Source organism: Tamandua tetradactyla, chromosome 5 (genome assembly GCF_023851605.1).
Source record: "Tamandua tetradactyla isolate mTamTet1 chromosome 5, mTamTet1.pri, whole genome shotgun sequence".
Classification (NCBI taxonomy): Eukaryota; Metazoa; Chordata; class Mammalia; order Pilosa; family Myrmecophagidae; genus Tamandua; species Tamandua tetradactyla.
Genome location: NC_135331.1, coordinates 34,797,950 through 34,813,415, shown reverse-complemented (window position 1 = coordinate 34,813,415; position 15,466 = coordinate 34,797,950). Strand labels below are relative to the sequence as shown.

Here is a 15,466-nt window from a genome sequence, read left to right as displayed (position 1 = left end):
GGATATGAAATCAAGCCACCTGAGAATAAAGCCCACATTCCAAACCCCAAAATACATGGCTGACATCTGTCAATCAATAAGCACGTAGATATGGTGCAACTAAAATGTCTAAAAAGCACACCACCCCATCCCCAAAATATTAGCAGTTGTCATCTCTGGAAAATGTGGGGTGATAAAATTCTTTTCTACTTTTTGTTCATCTGTTTCTCTATATGCTCTACAATGAAAATGCAGTGCTTTTTAATCAGAATGAAAAAGAGCACTGTAACGATTAATTTGGAAAATGAAATGAGGGTCGTTCATTAGTTCACTTCAACGATTACGTCATGCCAGGCATTGGGGTAACAGCTGAGTACAGCAGAAGAGCCAGCGAAAGGGATAAGATGATGTAGAGAGTAAAGGGATGGGGGACTCCGTGGGGGGGAGCTTCACCAAACATCACCACCCCCTGTCCTAGCAGGACAGCGTGGATACCGACTCCCCATTTGCCCGATGGTCACCCACATGACCTTGCTGCGAGCTCCCGGCCAGGCTCAAAGGCGGGTGTCAGCACCCCCGTTCAGCAGGCGTGGTCACCCAGGCACCGACAAGGAGCCACTCCAAGCACTGGTGAGAAAATAGTCAGGACTGGACCCCAGAGCCATTGGTAGCCCCAAGTGGTGTCCTGTGGGGCAGGCTGCTGCTGGGGTCCATTGAAGAGCCCCCTTCCCAGGGGCGGCACAGGTCTCAGACTGGGCACCAGTGACACGCTGAGAGCCCCCACAATGCCCAGCTGACCCCAACCATTTTCAGGGAAAATGGCCTGCACCTGCTGCACTGGTTCAGCCAGCATTCTGGGCACAGCAAACCTTCCTCCAACGCTCTTTGCTGCCTTTATTATTATTATTATTATTAATTAATGAATTAAATGCAGGAAGACAGGGGGCCGTGATGAAGCCACCTGGATAAAGACCCGGGAGCACGATGGCCTCCTTTCTGGAGTTAAAGGGGACAGTCACTAGGCATTTGGTGGCCTTCCAAGAAGCTACGGCCTCTTTGCCCATTGCCAAAGCTTCCTGCCTTCCCCAAGTCCCGAGCACATCAAGGGAAGCATTTTGCTTCCAGGCTGTGGGAAGAAAGGAGTGGAGGCCAGGAGAGTGGGATTCCCACACCACCAGTGCCCCCAAGGGCCCCGCGTGTCCCCCTGCGCTGCTCTCTGCCGCCTCATCTCACTCCCCATGGAGGGCACAGGCCATGTCCCAGGCAGCTGTGAAGCCCAAGAACCAGCCCAGGCCCTGGTACACAGCATTTGCTCAATAAATAACCACCTATCCTAAGAGAGGAAAGTGTATACTTGCACTGGAGGTTCCGAGGGGAGAGACGGTATTCCCTGTGTGATCCCGTGGGATTATTAGAAGGAAATCTGGGCTTTGAAGGCAGACCAGAGTCCAAATGCAGGGCTGCCTCTTCTTTCCCCAAGCTGAGTGACCTTGACAGGTGGGGGGCTTTACCTCCCCGAACCTCAATTCCCTTCTCTATAGAGGGTGTTAGTACTATTAACTGCCTGTGTAATCCTGAGGGCTTAAGGAGACAATGCATATGCAATACCACCCCCCTAGCACACAGTAGGTCTTCAGTAAGTGGTGGTTTTCCAAGGCCCCACCTCTAGAACGGCTGGTTTTGATTCCTCCCAGAAGGCGCAGCAGGAATAAGAGGCTCTGGGATCCATTCATCCAGTCCTCTGCTTCTCCTCCATGTAAAAAAGGCCCAGAGAGGGAAAGGGGTTTACCCAAGGACACACAGCAGAGAAACCGACACCAGAACCTAGGCATCCTAACCTCTGGCCCAGATCTCATTCTAATACACTCTAGATTCTCTCCCACGGCCTGGGAGCCCTTTGCATGACAAGCACAGACTCTGGCACATGGGTCGTCAGTTCTAGAAACAAAGACAGGAAACTTCCAAAGCTGGGGCCTAAAATGAAAGGGACAGACAGACTTGAGTCGCTTCCCAGGCCAAAGGGCCCTGGGAGTTCCCCAACCAAGTCACTCCCCAGCCCAGCCCAGAGCCCTGGGCAGGGCTGAGGCAGGCACAGTGCCCAGCGAGGGCCAGGTTCCTTGTCTGGGCAGGCAGAGCAGGGCAGGGCAGGGCCGGGCAGCTGGGCTGTGTGCTGAGTGACCTGGGCAGAACGGAGCGCCTGCTGTCTCCCCTCCTCCCAGGGGGCCCCACACGCACACTAGCATTTCCTTCCTCTAGCAGGGCCTCATCTCGCCACCAGTAAACAGGACGATCCCCAGAAAGGGCTTTCGTCACCGAGGAAGCAAAAAAGGAGAAGAAAAAGAAGAAATATCAATACAGAGTTAGCCAGGAGCCACAGCCCTGACTTTGGGTCTTTGAGAAGCAGCTGCACCTTCAAAGGCAGGGCAGCCCACGACCGCCGAGATTCAGAGGCAAAGAGACTCCAGTGCCCCTCTGCCTTGGTTTCCTCATCCATAAAATGCAAATAATACTAGCCCCTTTCCTCAAAGGTTGTTATAAGGATTCAATAAAATAATGCACAGAACCTTATGTCATGAACTGGACTATAGGAGGCAATAAACAATGTTAATTATTATTTTTTTATTATTACTGCTGCTGCTACTATTTCTGCTACCACTGCAAATGAGGAAGATTTATATTATGATTCATAAAACAATTCCTTGGGATAACTTACATGCATTAAAACAGTAATAATAATAACCCTAAAGTCAATCCCAAGGGGGAGGTGGTCTCCCATTTTTAAAGTGCCTGCATTGTGCTGGAAGCAGTAAAGAATTACCTGTTTAATCCCACAAGGACCCCACAGGGCAAATCACAACATTCCCTTTTGTCAGAAGACAAAACGGAGGCTCAGAGAGGCAAAGTCACTGGCCTAAAGTCACACAGCAACGATATGGTAGAGACAAGACAGAAAGCCAGGTGTGTGTGATTCCTGGCAAAGTTTCTGGTCTTTCTTTACCAACAGGGAGGCAGCAAAGGGAGTGATCCAGGGCACAGGGACTGGAGCCTGGCTGCACGATCCACATTCCCCTTTCCCAGCAGTGCTGCCTGGGGCAGGTGACACACCCTCTCTGAGCTTCAGGTCCCTGTCTGTCCAACTGGAGTGTAAGGACTGAGTCCGACAATACATAGGAAAGTGACGGTCACGGTGCCTAGGATGGGGAAACTAATGCTACATATTTCCTTTTACTATACATAACATCATTATTGTTTTCAAAAGCTAGGTGTCAGCAGATGCAGGTGAGGCAGGCTCAGTCACTTCACCCAGAATTCTGGAAGTAAAGGAGTTGGGGGCAGGAGCCACCAGATAGCCATGGCTCAAGAGCTGCCCTGTCTCCCCTCAACAACACCTTGGCCCACCTGAGGCTCATTTCACAGATGAGGAGGGAATGCTCAGGGTGGTGAAGGGACCTGCCCAGAGCCACACAAGAGGCCCGTGCCTCGGGCATCCCAGACTACTTATCCCGCTGCCCTCCATCCTCCTGCCCCGTTTCCCGCAAAATCCCAGCACTGCCGCCCAGCAGATTCCCACTTTCCCAGTGCATGGCAAGGGATTAGGATCTGATACACCTTCACCAAATGAATGAATGAAGTAGGTAGCGAGTGAATGAATGACCTCTATCCCTGTGCCTAGCTCGGGCTGGCCCCCAGCAGATGTGCATAGCCATGAGAATTGCTGAGCTTCCAAATTCAGAGCTCCCCGTGAGTCTTCCCTGGCTGGATCCAGGCTGCTTCATGCCTTGGCGTGCTGAATGGAAAAGGAGGTTTGTCCTTTCTGGGCCGGCTTGTTGAAAATACTTCGTATTCGGGGTGGGGAGCCCCGTTAACCGAGGGCCCCTCCTTCACCAGCAGAGAGGTAAAAGCATTCCTTCTCAGAAGCAGGGGTCCTAAAAGCCTCTCCCAGTCACTCCTCTCCCAAGGGCCTGGTGGCTTCCAGGAAGTGAAACCTTCTCTGCCATTCTAGCAAAAAATAATCATTATAATAATAGCTGACACTTATATACATCCATTAGTAGGCACTACGTATTAACTCATTGAACACTCATCAACCTTCTGAGGCAGGCACTAGGGTTGCGTCCATTCTTCAGAGGAGAAAAGTGAGGACGCGCGGCTGGTAGGTGGTGGAGCTGGCAGGCTGGCTCCAGATTCCCTGCAATAGTCCCAAGGAAATGGACTGCTGAATTCCTCATTCCACCCCAATCAGGACGCCCTCATCTTCACACCAATTCTCGGAGCCATCATTTGTTATTTGTGACCCAGGATGAAAGAGCCAGGACATGCTTTTCTTTGGTGACTACTGGAAGTTCAGGAGCTTGAGCGGGAAGCCACAATGCATCTGAAAGCTCCCCCGAACTGAGACAGTGTCACATCTACCCTCCTTCTCCTGACCAAAGTCACACGGCCAAGTCCACGTAGGGCAGACCTGAACCTAACCCAAAGCCTACTGTCCAGCCTGCCCAGCCCAGCCAAGAGCAGCCAAACCATCTGCTGACCCAAGAGCATGAAATAAATACTTGCTGTTGAAGACCACTGAAATTGGAGGGATGTTTTGTTACCTAGCATTATCTAAGCAAAACAAGGACCAAGAAGCCACGTATTTCCAGAAGGAAGCAAGCAGATTAGTGTGCACTTGGGAAAATGTCTTGCAAGACGCAGTCTTCATTAGGTTGGATTAAAATCTAAGAGCCACAAAATGGGTTGCCTGTAGGGCCTGGCTCCTTCCAGACAGTCACGCCATAGGCCACATCCCATGGCCACTGAGAAGAGAGAGCCATCCCCTGCTCCCTCTCTCTGAAACACACTAACAGCTCTCTCATGCACAGCCCTGGTAGGAGTGTGAAATGGTACAATCCAGCTAGAGGGAAACTTAGTAGGCTCCATTAAAATTCTAAATACTCTTTATCCCAATAGCTCCACACAGTAGAATCTGCCCTCCAATCTGCTGCAAGAAGTATGCAAAGACGCACGAACAGTGTTCTTTACTGCAGCACTATCTGACATAAGAAAAAAACAGAATCAATTCAGTGTCCATCAACAGGGGAACCAGTGAAATAAGGGCAGCTCCTCCACACAATGGAGCATTACTCAGCTTTCCAAAAGAATGGGGCAAATCAACACGTTCTGATATGGGAAAGTATCCAAATCTATTTTTAATTTATGCTTGGAATTCTTTGTTTTATTGTTGTGGTGGTGGTTAAAAGAGTATGTTTATACATATTGATTCATTTGTTTATTCCATCTTGAGTTACTGACCACCTAGTATGACCATCAGTATGTTAGGATCTGAAGATACAGCAGTGAAGACAAATAGGATTCCTGGCTTTTGCAGGGAGCAGGCAGTATTCATAATTTTCCACTACAGCAACTGCTAGTAATGGCAGTGATAATAATGTCAAAAATCAACACTTATTGAGCACTTGCCACATGCCAGGCCCTTACCATTTACTCCTTTCAGCCCCCTTTGGAGGTAGGTACCATTATTATCCCCGTTTTTTGATGAGGAAACTGAGGTTCAGAGAGCTTAAGTCACCTTCCCAAGGTCACACAGCTGATAAGGTGGCAAAGCCAGGACGAAACCCAGTCTGTCTGGCTCCAGAGTAGACATAAAAATAGCTTAGATAATAGCAGAGTGTGATAAGTGCCTGGAAGGATGTACAAGGGACAAACGTGTATGGAAAGTTGCTGGAGAATCAGGAGAAACTGCCAACAGTATCATTTCTGAGTTGCGGAACTGGGGATAAGGGGAGAGACATAATTCGATAGAATATCCTTTCGCCATCTTGGAAGTGTTTGATGCGTCACATGTTATTTTCATGCTACAAAAAGTATTTTAGTCTGTGTGTGTGTGTGACTGCACCAGCGTGCGTGTGTGTTTCACTTTTGACTTGAGTGATGTAAGCATCCAAAGATCAGGCTTTGGAAACATAATTTATGTTCTCAATGGAGACCAGGCTATAAAACATCTCGAAGGTTGCTTAACTGAGCAAATCTAACAGTGGCAGCCTTCGTCCCAGAAGTCTGAGTCCCTCTCAGATGACAATTATTTCTATATTCACCTCGCTTTATCTTACCTGTTTCTCCCTCTCCCTTCCTATTGACTGGAAGATTCCTAAGGGCAGGGGTTCCTTTGAGTTTCCCACAAGCCTAGTGCCTTGCTCAATGGTATAGTCATTCTATTGAAGGAAAATATGTATGTACATTCAAATATACGTACATATTTTTCAATTTCAACAAAGTTTATCAGCGTCCTTTTTTTTTTTTACCTGGGCAGGCACCGGGAATTGAACCCGGGTCCTCTGGCATGGCAGGCGAGAACTTTGCCTGCTGAGCCATCGTGGCCCACCCTATCAGCTTTCTTTCACATTACATGAGTTTAGTAGTGAAGTAGGCAGAAGCACGCCCTATGGCGGGGGCCACAGAATTGTGAAGCATGTGTTTTGGGGGCAAACAACTCTGGGTCTGAGTCCCAGCTCCTCGACTTCCTGGATGCAAGACGTCGGACAAGTCACATAATCTCCCAAAGCCTCAGTTTAAGACACTACAAAATCAAGGACTAGCAAAGCAGGTGCCTTCTGGGTTCACTGTGGAGAATAAATAAGGAACTAAAGGGCTTAGCCTGGACAGTGACACCAACAAAGAATGGTGGTTGTTATGACGCCCTCGGTCCTTTATCTACATTCTCTCCATTCCTTCCATTTTATTGAGGAAGAAACTAAGGGTCCAAGCAGAAGGCGGTTTGTCCACGGCCACACCTCTGTAATCTGAATGAGTGAAGCAGCAGGAGGGAATGTGAACTCCTGCCCTCTTCTCTGTCCCACATCTGCTAAAGTCTTCATGTTTGGGTATCTAGGGAGTGGCAAGAATGCAAAGAGAATTTTTGTTGCCAATGGTCTAATTTTTATTCATCCAACACATTCTGTGTTCTGGGCATGGCAATTATCACGCAATTCTCCAAAAGAGCCATGCCTCTGACCGATCTGGTCCTTCAGCCTAGATACCCTCCCCTCTCTGCCTCCTACCCATCCTTTAAGGCTCAGCTCAAGATTCACCACCGGAAGCCTTCTCCGACTCTTCCCCCACCATACACAGCAGGCTGGGTGAGGTACCACCCGCCTGGCACACAACGTGATGACCAGCTGTAATGATAATCATACCCACCATTTATTGAGCACAGTCCAGGTGCAGAGGGAGCAGGGGAGGGGGTATCCTATCAGGAGCCCATTCTACAGATGACAAAGCCTAGTCTCAAAGCAAGTACTGTCTCCAAGTCCACAGCTAGGAAGAGGTGGGGCCGGGGCTTAACCCTAAATTCTAGCCAAAGTCTCCCTCCTTCTAGGCCTGTCTCCTCAGTTCCCTCAGGGTCCCCTCCAGGCAACCACCTCCTGGAAGACTCCCTTGATTTACCCCTGCCATACCCCAACTCAACTTCACCACCCTTTGGTGTTTCTCTACTCAATCTCACGGCTCCAAATGTCCCCAAGAGGCAAGCGGGAGGTAAGTTCAAATCCTTGCTCTGCCACAATTACTTGGCAAACATCTTGAGGCCTCTGAGCCCAGTATCTATAAAATGGGGACGAAGAGCCTTTCTCCCCCACTTTATACTGCAAGCTGATGAGGATTATAAGTGAGAAGTCCCTGGGAGCTGGGGTATTTTATGACTGTCCCAGTGGGTGCTCAGGAAGGGTTGCTGACCTGAACATTGATACTTCCACGTCACCACTCCTGGGGGCTTTCCTTTCCCCAAATAGGCTGCCATGTCTTGAGGAACGAGTCTTTGAACTTAGTGGCTCACTAAACAGAACAATAATCAATATCCAAGCTGGCAATCAGCCCCCTCCAACCGCATCCCACTTCCCTCTGGTCTCCCACCTGGATTTTTCTGGCAGCTTCCTTAATGGCCTCCCATCCTGGCCTCTTTTCATGACGTTTCCCATCCAGTCTTCCCACAACAGCTGGGGCAAGCTTCCCCAAACACATCTGATCCCATCACTCTCCTGCAGAGAACCTTTCACCGCGCACTGCTGCCCTGGAATAAAGTCCAAACCCCTGAGCATGGCTGACCTGACCCCGGCCAACAGCTCCTGCCAATACCTCGCACTCCCTCCCCACACCCAGGCCTTAGCACAATCCACTCCCAATCTCCCAGCCCAGAACACCATCCTCTCCCCACTAGCAGGCTCTCCCGGAAACCCCAAGGGCCCCATCCCATCCCATGCTAGAAGGCATCAGCCCCTCCCCCTTTTACACAATTGCCTATTTTCTCAAAGGCATTCCCCACTTAAGGATGCACCTGGGAGCCTCATCTCTGAAGCCCCAGTGCCTAGCATAGTATCTTGAAATATTTGTCGTATGAAGAATGATAATTGAAGAAATAGAGTGAATGAATGAATGCACATGTAAAATTTTCCTCTGGAGATCTTTTTCTGAGTTGATCAGAGATAAATTTCGGTGCTGCTGAAATGCTCAGGACTAGATAGCTGGCTGTTCATTCTCCTGCCAACCTCAGCATTGAATAAATGCCAGCCCCCAGGACCTCCATAGGGGGCAGGGCTCTCTCCAGTCTTAGAAGCTGGGGTGAAGGCTGAATCCCCTAAATCACTAATCAGCACAGCTGACCCACTGGAACAGAGGGCAGGCTGACTGCTCTGAACACAACAATGTAATTCCAGGAGGACCTGGGTTGCTCTGAGCCACGCCATACTGATAAGTCCCTGGCAAACAGTAGGTGCTCAATAAATACAGGTTGACTGAATGAGCTGGCTCACATGCCCCGCTGAAACGTGTCAAGACACTGGACTGAAACGGCAGCTCTCATGGGTAGTTGCATCCTTGTCGACATACAAATCCTTTAAAGTGGATTCCCCCCCAAACCATCAAGATCAGGGTTCGTGTTTGCACAACTCCCTAGGGAACCATCCCTGACGACAAAGGAAAGGAGGAGACGCCAGTGTCTGGGGGTGAGTCCGTGTTTGTCCAGGAGCCCCAGTGGATTAGCAAGAGGATGGATTAGCAAAGGGAAAGCTGGGCCAAGGGAGGAGCCTTGTCCAAATGCCCTGGTTACTCATTAGCCAAACCTTAGAGCTTCTCTCTGCAAAGGGGAATCAGAGGAGCAATTAACCCCTTAGGAAGAAAGGCCAAGTTAAATATCTCTTTAATCCTGCGATTAAAAATGACAGCAAGTCAGACTTTTGGACCCTTCCCTTAGACATCACAGAGGAAGCTTCAGGAAATGAGACATGGGAAAGCTGGGGCCCTAGCACTAATATTTATAGAGCCCCCACCTGCTTCATACCCATCATCCTTATTAATCCTGACATACTCTCATAAAACGGAGGGATTGAGCACAAACACACACCATTTGCTGGAAAGAAAACCCCGGCTGGCTCAGAGAGGTTGCCCAGGGTCACAAAGAAGCTGCACGGAAAAAGCTCTTTCTCTGTGCAACAGGTAGAGCCCTTTCCTTTCCAAAAGGCGACGGCTGCTCCAGGCGAAAGTTCAGTCCGAACCATAAAGAAGCCCTGGCCACCTAGGCGGCGCGCGGGGCTCACCCGCCCCGCTTCGGACCGAAAACAGGGTTTCAGGGCGCGGTGCCCAGGTTCCTAGGCCAGCGTGAGCCGGGAGGGTGTGGAAAGGTCAGGCTCCGGTTGGGGTCAGTGGGCCGCTTCCCTTCCCGAAGGCCCCACCCGTGGCCCCGCATCCGGGCCTGCCTGCAAGCTGCCGGACCCAGTCTTAATCCCACGAGGCAGCCTGTGCCCTGGAAGGAGCGCGGAGTGGGGCGCAGGCTCCGCGGGGAGGACGCGTCCGGAGCCCCGGCACTGGGGAGGTGGGGGGCGGTGCGCTGCCCTCCTCAGGCCCCTGCTATCCCCAGGATCCTCTTGCCTTGGGCTCGGCCTCACTCGGCGCCCTCACTCCCAGTGTCCACCTCTGGGGCCTCCAATCCACCGGCGTCCAGAACCCAGCAGCTCCAGACTGGGTACTCCGGGATCCCCGGCGATCCCCCAGCTCCTAGCTACCAGATCTTTCCGAATCCACTCCCTCTCGGGCCGGCGTGAGAGAAGTGGGGTACTCTCGCTGCCAGTCCGGAATCACCCTCCTGCACCACCACCCCCAGGCCAGGTATCTAGTGGGATCCCGAGGCCGCCTCATCTGGGATCGACTCCCAAGTCTCTGACCCGGCGGCGCGGGATCCATTGGTTGCACTGTGCGGGATCTTCCCGAGGGATCGGCTCTTAAGCCTAGAGAGAGAGAGAGAGAGAGAGATCCCTGGCTCCCAAACGGGGGTGCCCAGCCCCGCAGACCCAGGATCTGGGGAGATCCACCGGATCCCGGCGCCCCCGCCCCCTTCCCAGCCAACTTTGCCAACTTTTCTCTCGGGGCCTCAGCCGGGCAGGAACTTGGCAGCCATCGTCCGCCACCGCCTCCCCGGACCCCCAGCCCGCCAGGGATCTGGGAGCTGACGGACGGCCCCCATCCCCCGCGGCCTCCGCTCACCTACCCTGGAGCCGCCGCCGGCCCGCGCCGCCACCTGCCCGCAGCCCGCGACACCTGCCCGCGCCTCCCGCAGCCGCGCGCAGCCTAGCCTGCTGGGGGCGGGGCCTCGGGCGGGGACGCGCCCCCGTCGCCATGGGGATGGCGGCCAGCGGCGCCTGCGCGGAAGGCCCCTGGGCGGAGCGCTGTCGGCGCGACCCCTGCCCTCTAGGCGGCCCCTGAGCCTGGGGACAGGGCCGCGGGGTCGGAGGTCGCCAGCTCACCCGGGACCCCCTTCCGGAAGCGTCCCCGCCCGCCTCGAGGCCTGACCCCGCCGCGTCCGATTTGGAACGTAGTTCCTCGGTCCCCGCCCGCGTCCCCGGGGCGACCACCGAGTTCCGACCCGGATGCCCCAGGGCCTGCAGCGACCCGGCCGCGGGGTCTGCACCCCCGAGAGCCTAATGAAGCCCAGGGGCACTCATTAGGAGGCACTCGGGAACCCCTAGTCCATTGAATCGCCTGCGTCGGGGCCGCCAGCCACCGGAGCAAGCGGGCCCTTGAGCGAAGTGCTGGCGTCCCCGCGCGGCACGCAGGGGGCACTGACAGCTCCCCGGAGGCGCAGGGCCCGCAGGCGGGGCAAGGGGTGTTCACCCCTGTAGGTGCCTCCAGCGTGCGAGGCCGGCTGCTGTACGTGTTGGGAGGGACGTTTTGGACAAAGAATCACAGGGAGTGGCCCCTGCATGAGAAAATGCCTATTAATTTTACTTTTCTTTCCTCATATCATTCAGCAGACCTTTATTAATACCAACTGTATGCTGACATTGGTGAAGGAGCTGACAATGAAAAACATCCATTGAATTGCATTTGTGACGCTTGATAGGTGCCCCTGAGGATGAGTACAGAGCGTGAATACCCGAGGACCTAAAACCCTATGTGCATTTATTGTACATCAGAACACGAAAGCGTTCAGAAGAGAGAAAAGAACGCATCATGTGGCTGCAAGAGAATTGGAGAGGAGCTCATTTGCTTCCTCTTTCTTTTAGGTTGTTGGGACGTGGGGGTGGGGGGTCAGCAATAAGAAGTAAGGGCAGCTCTTGTAGAGTGAGTTACCCACTATTTCCATTGTTCCTTTTCATTTGCAAAGCAACTTTTTAAAACCTGGGATCACCCACCCCTTTCTACCTAGGCGCAGCCTGAGGCTCCTTAAAGGACCAGCCCACAGTGATGGAGCTGTGAAGTCCTGAGATCTGATGTCTTAGAATAATCACCTCTACTGTCTAGATGTCTTGAGCACAATCATAACTGGATCTAACCTAGTGACTTTCAAAATCCACCTTGCCCCTCTAGCATGGCTTTCACATGATATGTGTGTGTTATATAAGCAAAAGGGAATTATTATTTATGGTCTACCTCCCTCTCCAGTGTCAGTTGCTAGAGGATGGGGACTTTTGTCTGTTGGGTTCACTCCTGATTCTCAGTGCTTAGAGCAGGGCTTGGCACATAGTAGGTGCTCCATAAATATTTGCTGAATGTATGAGAATGACGAGCAGCTGATAGTGTCCCACCTGCCGTCTCTCTTTCCTATCCTTAGAGGAACTTCCTGCCTCTCCTTGGCAAATCTCCATGAACCAGAACATATGAGCTGAGGGTTCTGTTTAACTGAACGTCCCGTGTTTCTGAGATCCCAGCCAACTCAACCCTCCACCTCCACAGCCCTTCCTTGTCCCAGAATGTCAGCACTGGAAGGAGAAGACGGGCCCACTGCTCTACCTTCTGCAGAGACCCCAAACCCAGACCTGTCCTCAGTCTGACCGTGCCCCCACTTTCCACTCCAAGAAGTGTCCAAACTTTGAGGGGATCCCAGAAATGCCAAACCACAACTCCCAGACTCCTCCTGGCCCCAGAAGGGGCAGGACTTCCTGGTTCAGTCCTGACTTAGCTGTTCTTCCTGCATTCCTGTATTTTCCCTCCCAGGTGAGAGACTGCCAGCCAAGACAGCCTGAGATTATACCCTAACCACAAGTGGTGTCAGGTTGTATGTTGTTTCCAAAGCCACCCCCTCCCCCAGCCTAGGTTTTCCTGAGGCTATGCCAGCTCTCTTTAGATTACCCACCCAAGGATTTTCCCAAGAACCCCTTCTCTGTTCACTTTCTGCCTCCACCTCTAGGAAGTCTGCCCTGATTGGGCTACTTGTTCTCACGCTCTAGCAACTCTATCCAATAGAACTTTCTGCAGTGATCAAGAAATTCTATATCTGCACCGTCTAACATTAGCCAAGATGACTATTGAGCATTTGAAATGTGGCCAGTGAGCCTCAGGAACTGAATTTTAAATTTTACTTAATTTAGATTTTAAATAGTCACATGTAGCTATGGCTACTGTTTTGAACAGTACAACTCTAGAACCCACACACACCCTGGCAAAGATCATATTCACGCATTTCCATTGATGCATAGCTGTGTGTTTTGTTTCTCGTATAATTTACCTGCCCTTGAGGGTGAGATCCGGTGTATTCTTTGAAATGTTCTCCCTCGACCCTGGGCCTTTGTCCGTGCTATGCTCTGCCTGGCACATTTCTACCTGCCCATTGCCTGGTTAAATAAACCTGGTCTTCGGATCTTAGCTTAATTTAACATCGACTCCTCCCAGAAGCCATCCCTGACTACCAAGGCTGAGTTAGATGCCATAGCCCTACCCCATATCAAACCACTGAGAGCATTGTAGTATAATTGCTCATTTACTTCTCTGTCTCACTTTCTAGATTACGAGCTGCTTGAGGGCAGAAGCTAGCACAGTACCTGAAACAGAGCTGTTATCCCATAAATATTCATGAAATTCATATTGAGGATATGTATTCACATGATAGGATCCAGTGCCTGGTTCACAGTAATGATATTAACAAAAGTGATGGTTTATTGAACTAAGTGCTTTGCCTGTGCCATCTCATTAAATGGACATAGCAATTCTCCAGGAGAGGCTGTATTTTACAGATGAGGGCTCTAAAGCTCAGAGAGGTTAAGTAAATTGTCCAAGGTCATACAGCTAGCATCTAAGGCTTAGAAAACAGAATATGAAGCAGACCTTAATTCCAAAGCAGCAAGAGTGAAGGAAAAAGAACTGCGATGCAGGGGAAGAGGGAGAGCAAATACAAGATGTGACTCACTGGGCTGGCTATAGCGTCTCAAGAAAACACAGCTGGCATTTCCTCCATGCTGGGCTTCTCTGGAGAAGCTACATGGAACAGCCCATTGTAGGGAGGAAGGGCTAGGACTCCATCTGCTGGCACCTCCCATGTCCTGTTCACCATGAGTCACAACACAACAGCTTCTCACTTCTAGGCTGTATTACCTCCCTCTCCAGGCAGCTAGGAGGGGAGTCAGTTTCCTACTCAGGGCTTCACCTGAGTCTGGAAATGGAGGCACCACAACCCCCAAAGAGTCCAGTCAGGCCAGCTTGGGTGACAGCTGCAGATGTTGGGAGCTCGGGCCACAGCATAGGCCATGTCCTTGCAAGCTGAGCTGCCCCAGTGGCTGCAGCAACTTACCCATGCTACCTTCAGGGGCAGGGGGGTTAGGCACCTAAAAGGGGCAGCATTCAAATTCAGTACAGCTAGTAGACATCAAAACAGAATTTAAGACCTAGGTGAGAGTAACTCCAAAGACCTTTGACAAATATTCATTGAAAGAAAAAAAGGAGTATAATTGAATGACTGAGCAAGTGGGGGCCAGCCCTGTCAATCCTCAATTCCAGACTCTCATTTTACAGATGGAGAAACTGAGGCCAGAGAGGCAGAGACACAAAAACTGAAGTTACATTGAGTATAGGTGGCAGAGTAGGACTCAAGTCTCAGGGCTCAGGATTCCAACTTCACCCATAGGTTTTCTGCACTGGCTGAAAAAAAAAACATCATAAACATGACACAACTGTACCCTCCTGCTTCCAACAGCAAAACTTGGTGTGTGCTTATTTGTTTCATAACACTTCTTGTTTCTCCCTGCCCAGCATTCATCCCCATCCCCACCCCCTGATTGGCACCTCAGGTTTCCTTCCGGGACATGCCTCACCCCTCACCCTTAGCCTAAGTAGTTTCAGTGTGGGGCAAATCCTATGGAATCCTCACCTTCGTCCCCTAACCCCAGGGCACAAGACCCAGATGTGGCCATTCAAAGCATTCCATTTCCCTAGCCACAAGAATTGGTTCATAGGTTAGGCATGTGTCCAAAGTTTGCTCGGTAAGAGTTAATCACAATACTTGCTGGAACTATGTAGAAAGAGCTTTCTCTTCTCTGGGGTTGCTAAGCCTCAGGATGTCAGAGTAGAATCAGCAGGGGGCTAACATTGTTAGAGATAATCTGCTTGAGAGTGAAGCCAACACGGCAGAAAATTGGAGCTGAGAGATGGTGAGAGAGAGAGAGATCCCAAAGACATCGTTTTTTGAACCTGGATCAGGCTGTGCCTGAAGCTGTACCATGGACTTTTCAGTTATGTGAGCCCATACAGCTAGCTCTCAACTCTACTTTAGCCAGTTGGAGTTGAGCTTCTATCACTTAAAACAAAATCAATACAAGAACCTACTGTGTGCTAAGCCTTATGCTAGATGCTGGATATAAGATATTTAAAATACAACACTACCAGGTCCCAGAAAAATATATAAGCCCGTTTCTTGGACTAGAGTTACCAAAGCAGAAAGGTAGAGAGCACAATAGCAAAAGTTCTAATGCTTCGCGTTTAAATGTAGGAAATTAATCCCTATTCATGCCTTTCCCTAGTCAGGAAACACAACACCTTCACCCCATGGCAATTTGGGCTGGTTTTTCCCTCTCTGTCCAGCCAACCAGCAGCCCAGAGTGAAAGGCTGTTGATTTAAGGAAGTAGGAAGGAAAAACTACATACACTCACACATATGCAAAGCTCAGCCCAGCTTATCACACACCCCAGTTTTGTTCACCCACCCGAATGCTTTCTTTGAAGGGAAGGAGAA

General features: G+C 50.9%; 1 protein-coding gene across 4 annotated transcripts in view; it reads right to left on the bottom strand.

Annotated features, from left to right (window-relative positions):
• Positions 1-10,567, bottom strand: part of KIAA1671 (KIAA1671 ortholog) — a 189,306-nt gene extending 178,739 nt beyond the window's left edge. For 2 of the 4 annotated variants that reach the window (XM_077160676.1, XM_077160683.1), the window contains exon 1: positions 10,514-10,567. The gene's annotated coding sequence lies outside the window, so the exon portion shown is untranslated. Of the gene's footprint in view, positions 1-7,887; positions 9,744-10,509 lie in introns of those variants that run through there. The other 2 variants (XM_077160680.1, XM_077160679.1) reach the window with 2 other exon arrangements.
• Positions 10,568-15,466: the final 4,899 nt, after the last annotated feature.